This window comes from Molothrus ater, chromosome 5 (assembly GCF_012460135.2).
Source record: "Molothrus ater isolate BHLD 08-10-18 breed brown headed cowbird chromosome 5, BPBGC_Mater_1.1, whole genome shotgun sequence".
NCBI classification, from domain to species: Eukaryota; Metazoa; Chordata; class Aves; order Passeriformes; family Icteridae; genus Molothrus; species Molothrus ater.
Window position 1 is genome coordinate 4,209,844 of NC_050482.2, and position 6,000 is coordinate 4,215,843.

Sequence of the window (6,000 nt, forward strand, 5' to 3'; positions counted from 1 at the left end):
ATGAGCTGTTCCAGCCCCACACACCTCTCACCACAGATTTCTTTTATACCCACGTCCTTACCATCTTTTTCTCAGTTGTTTTTTTTTTTTTTTTCTTTTCCACTCAGGCGTTTTCCTGCCTCAGATTGCAGTCCTGATGAGTCTGAGGTCTATATTACCTCCTCAGCTCAGGGTCCACTTCTGCAGGCACACTCACACCCTTCTCTCATGTTACAACCAATGTCTGGGATCACCTTTCCAAACATCATTTTCCTGCCTTTCTAAATGATGAAACCCATTGGAAGTAGGTGGTGAGAAGTGCTTTTTGTTGCCATAGACAATTCTGGCAAGCATAAAGAATTATCTTCTTTCAACCAAAAAAATATGGGTATTTTTCTGAAGCAAAGTGATGGGTTTTGCTGCAGGGTCTGAAATATTTTAATAAAGCAAACGAATCATAATGACTTATCCCTAAGGTTCCCACATATCCTCATTCTTTCTGCCAACCAGATTTATCCACAGATCCACATCTTCCCTGATCACTATTGCCATGGACACTGGAGACAGAGCCAACACCTTTCTGCACCACATGAAGATGTCATGTTGCACTTTGCAGGAAACAACTGAATGGAAATGCACCCATCATCTTTAACTAAATTCCTGCAAGACACAATAACAGCTCAGAATCAAAACATCTTTGTTGTGGACCAAAATATTTTCCATTAAAAAACTTTAAAAAACCCCTGACCATCTTCAGTGCTTTGGAAAGGAAAACTCCTCCATTTCTCTTGTCCTCCAAAGCCATCTGAGCCTGTAGACCCTGATGCTTCCAGCTTAGATCCTGCTGTTGGAGCCCTTCACCAGGGAGCAGGTCAGTGTGCCCAGGAAGAGCTGGAATTTTGCTACACACAAGGCTGAAACACCTCCCCCTTCTTTCCATCTCCTTCTTTCACCTTTTCTGCTTCCATATGCACCATTATCTGTACTAAGTTTGCTTTTACTCATACACACTGTAGGTAAGAATATATATATGTTTATAGAAATAACTTATTTTCATGGATTCATCTGTGGTCTCATCCCTCTCTCCTGTCAGGGCAGTTTTAATTATGGGTACAGTCCTCCCACTGACAAATGTGTTGATAATTATCATGTGATAAGTACAAAAAGTTTTTTAATGCCATTTTTGGATTTCTTTAAGTATCATGGAAGATGTTCTAACTTTCTCTCTAGTCATCACATCAAATACTTTCCTTTAACTCTCCATGGTCTGCTAACCTTGTATGAAGACTGATCTTCTTCATCACTCTGGGTTCCCTGCCTATGCCAGGAGGTGACATTTTGGTAAATGAATGCAGATTTCTCATTAAGAACCCCTGGAAGGGTCCAAGGCCAGGTTGAGCAGGGCTTGGAACAACCTGGGATAGTGGAAGGTGTTCCTGCCCATGGCAGGGCGGGGAACTGGATGATCTTTAGGGTCCCTTCTGACCCAACCATTCTGTGATCTATGATTCTAACAGAATCAGGCTGAATACCATCCATGCATGGGCCCAAGATTCATCACCTCCCTCTCCTCATTTGTTTATCAACCAGAAACTTTTTTGTCTTTTAGCACTGGTATTTCCTATGCAAATACTCCATTTTGATTTCCTGCAGATAAGTGGGATGATCAGGAAAGGAGGATACATTGCTTCACAGTGAATGCCAAGCAAATTAAATGCTGTAACAATTGAGGCAGTTGATTGCTGAGAAACAATCCAGCCCAAAATGGGTCAAATGTGAGGTGGAAATGACCATTTAAAAAAGAAACAAAACAGAAAGATATCATGTTGAGCTCATCCCCTGACATCTCATGGGTCTCTTCAGCTCAGACAAATATCAGGAAATTCACTTGAGAGATAATTGAGCCCTACATCCTCACTACACATGTGGTGACAGAGACAAGGCACAGTTTAGTGAAAGCTGCACCAGCTTCTTTTCACCTCACCCTGGGTACATCCTTTACAACTGTACATTTACTCCACTCAGCATTTTTGCCCCAAACACAGCACATGTTCTTACACATAGGTGGAAATAAAAATACTCCCAAAAGGGATTTCACCACTCTGCCCCAGAAAATCACTCAGAAGCAATGGTGTTACTAAAAGGTATGATAGCAACCAGAGGAATTGTCCATTGCTAAGACAGCTGGGTGTGATTTGAAAAGTAATTTGGGTCCCTTCCACTCTCACTATCACAGTTAATAAATGTTATCTCTGCTGCTGGGTGTGAGAGATGAAAAATCTCCAACAAGCCCGATAAATACCAATATTAACACAAGGAAGCAACGATGCAGATAAATCACAAAACTGACACAAACCAGCCATGATACAATAAAAACACTGTGCAATTGGCTACAGAGAAGGGTTTGCAGCTTGGGCTGCCTTTGCCAATGTTTTCCTCCCAAGCAGGAGCTGGATGCGAGGCAAGGAGGCGAACAGAGAACAACAGCACGGGATGGAAACAAACTGTCAGTGAGTGTTTGCAGGCTGCTTCCAGTGTCAATCACCAGAGTGATCTGGGGAGCGTTTCTGTGTGAGAACAGGCACGTGAGCAGCCCTGGGAGGGAGCTGTGCACAGCTCCTGGCACCTGTGACTGCAGGCTCAAGGCCCTGATTAACCCTTTCCATGGTTTCACACACACACAGGTTTAGGATGCTCATACTCCTGTATTGACTTTCTCTTCCTTTTCTAGATTAAGAGTCACTTTCTCTAAGCTTAGGCAAAGAACAACACGCTGTTTACACAAATCCTGGCTTCTGCAAAATGGGAAGAAACAGCAGAGGTTGCAGCCAAGTGTTTTAACTTGGATCCACCAACACATGCCTTAAAAAAGCCAAGAGCAGAACAGCTCTCCTGGCCAAGCCCTGGAAGGTGTTCCATACTTCACCTCCCTCCCAGGCTGCTGCAGAGCTCTTTGCAATTAAACTCAGGTATTAAGAGAAGAAACCAAAAAGTTGCCATCAGAAGTTATATTCACCATATCACTTCCTTCAGAACAACATGGAAACAGAGACTAAGCTGCAAAAGATCCCAAGGAAGAAAAATAAAAATTTGGCATGTTGGGAAAGCTAAGCTGCTTCTCTTGTTCCATCCATCCCTCCTTTCTTACCTCTCCCTCCTCCCTTTGAGGTCTCCATCCACCTCTGATGGGATACTGAGGCACATGTTGCTCCTGTGAGAAGCTCTGAGAGTCAACCAAGTAACTTTCTTTGAAAGGAAACACACTTGAGGCAGGGAAAAAAGAGCTTAGTTAGCTCCACCCTGGCAGTGTAATAACCCTCACAGCTCTCCTCAGGGTGGAAAAAGAAAATGAAAAGGTTTCCCCAGTGTAGCAACGTGAGCACAAAACCAGCCTGGGCACAGGGGGCTGCTGAGCTGCAGGATAAGGTTCAGGAGGGAGATCTGAATCTTCAATAGGACCTTAAAAACCAAATCATAAAATACATGTAAAAGTGAGGGGAAACTCAACTAAACTCTGCATTGCCTGTGCCAGTGCAACTGTGGCATCATCTTAAGGCAGGGATTCTTTCCAGGCCAAAACTTCTGCACAGGCTGAGCATCACTTGCTTAATTCATCTCATGTCCACACAGGTAAAGAGTCACATGAGGAAAATGAGGGGTCCAGCAGGGCTCAGGGAGCCTTGGCAAGTAAAGAGACACCAAAGTGGTGTCTGGCAGACACCAAAGCCTCATGTCCAGCTGAGACAGCAAAAAAGAGACAGAGGCAACAACACTGGGATTCAGATTCAATTCTGATGCCAGGAGTTCAGGCAAGGGCAGCTCCCTGGTGAACTCCAGGAAAGCAGCATCCTAGGAGCATCCTGGTACCTCCAGCTGGATGCAGTCCTGTTCCACCACATCCAGGTGGGACAAGAACCTCCTTGGAGCAGGTGCTCCTCGCTGGTCCCTCAACTCTGCTCCTAAAGCTCATTCCCCAGACACTCACAATGCCTGGTGGCCTCAACAGGGATGTGAGGTCCTTTCTTCAATTAAAAAGGATAAAAAGAGAAATACAAAAAAAAAACCCACACGTGCAGGGCCTCAAGGACTTGGCTGTTCAAGAATACAAAAGTTTGAACATTGCCCTTTTCTCTGCAAATAGTTCAAATAGTTCTGCTGCTCCCCCCGCCTTTGTTTTTTTTTTTTTTTTTAATAGAAGTTGAGTGAAACTTTATCTCTTCCTGCCCTAGTAACCCTACTAAATAATCTGCTGTTAGCATGACTCAATTCAGTGGCTTTCAGCTGCTGAAGTCGGTTTTTCTTTGCTACTGTTCTTTCATCGGTGCAAATGAAAAAAAAACCAAATAAAACAACTTGTAAAAAAAAAACAACTTTCTTCTCTGAAAAGTATCACGCTCCTGGAGATTAAAGTACAGGCGAGAAGTTGGTTACTTGCCTTGTAGAAAGGATCTGATTACACCCAAGAGTTTAGCTGTGCTCGAGCTCAATGTGCAGCAGAGAATTCAGCCGGGCTGGGGTTTCAGTCCCCTCCTCCGAAAGGAAGCGCTGCGGAGTGAGCAGGGATGGAGGGTTCATTCCCCTTAAACTGCCCAAAATTACCGCAGCTCTTCTTCCTAGCACATTACAAACTCGACCCCAAAGTGATATACCCTGCCGCTGAGATGCAGCAAAGCCTCTGAAACGATTTTCTGTCTGTCTGTCCTATCACATACTGCTGTAACCTACAAATCATCACTGAGCCCAGCAGGAGAAAGGGTTTTCCCTCTCTATCTTCCCCAGTTTGTTCACTCTGTTGACTAAAACTGTTTGTAGTCGTTGTTTCATTGTAGTTGTTTCATGATGTTTCTCACTTTCCCCCTTTTCACTGTTACACGAAGATACGCGGGAGAAAACAACGCTCTCTTTTAAAGGCAGGAAAATGCGATGGCGAAACCACAAACACTCGCAAGAGACATCAGGTGGAGAAGCTGAAAGCAATTTAAACTCTCATTTAAATGTAAAAAGACAAGTAAAACTCAACTCTCCGGACAAACGCGAAGTTATCACCTTTAAAACCCCGAAACAGCGGCGCCGATGGCTACAGCGGAGCAAGCGACGCTGAAATGCACCAAGCAGTGCCTTCAACTTTCCCGGGGCTGCTGCACAGGTTCACCCTCGGAGGTCCCACCCGGCCCTGGCACATTGTCCTGCAGCGGGACACCCTGCCCTGCCCTGCCCGGCCCTGCCCGCGCATCCCCGCGCATCCCCCGCGCATCCCCGCGCATCCCCGCGCATCCCCCGCGCATCCCCGCGCATCCCCGCGCATCCCGCTCCGCCGGCGGTACCTGCTGCCCGCGCAGCGCGGCTCGGCTCGGATCAGCCCCTTTGGGCTCGGATCAGTCCCTTTCGGCTCGGATCAGTCCTGTTCTGCTCGGCTTGGCTTGAGCCCAGTCCCGCCCGCACAGCCCGGCTTGGCTGTGCTTGGCTCGGCTAAGCCCGGCACAGACTCAGCTCTGCAGAGCCCAGCCCAGCTAAGCTCTGCTGAGCTCCGCCCGGGACAACACGGCTCAGCCCAGTCCGGCTCTGCTGAGCTCCGCCCGGCACAGCCCGGCTCGGCTCAGCCCAACCCAGCCCAGCTCGGCTCTGCAGAGCTCCGCCCGGCCCAGCTCGGCTCAGCCCAGCTCTGCTGAGCTCCGCCCGGCACAGCCCAGCCCGGCACAGCCCAGCCCGGCTCAGCGCTCCCGCCGCCCCCGCAAGGAAGCAGCGCTCTCCGGGCCGTCCGCAGCCACCACCGGGGCTGCCCTGGCCGCCCTTCCTCCTCCTCCTCCTCCTCCTCGCCCTCGGCACCAGCCCCTCCCCGTCCCCGGTGTCCTCTCCGTTTGCCCCCGCGCATCCCGAGCCGGGGCTCGGCACGGTGTCCCTTAGGGCCGGGGCCCCTGGCTGCAGTGGAGCTCTCTCCCAAAATAATCAAACAGGACAACCTGATTTTTTGTTGTCCAGTGTGAAAAATGCGTATTTTATGATTGGCTTTTTGCAAATATT

At 48.0% G+C, this 6,000-nt stretch overlaps 1 protein-coding gene across 1 annotated transcript in view; it reads right to left on the minus strand.

Annotated features, from left to right (window-relative positions):
* PRKCQ (protein kinase C theta) overlaps positions 1-5,390 on the minus strand; it is a 55,403-nt gene extending 50,013 nt beyond the window's left edge. The window contains exon 1 of the mRNA XM_036401477.2: positions 5,304-5,390. The gene's annotated coding sequence lies outside the window, so the exon portion shown is untranslated. The remainder of the gene's footprint in view (positions 1-5,303) is intronic.
* Positions 5,391-6,000: the final 610 nt, after the last annotated feature.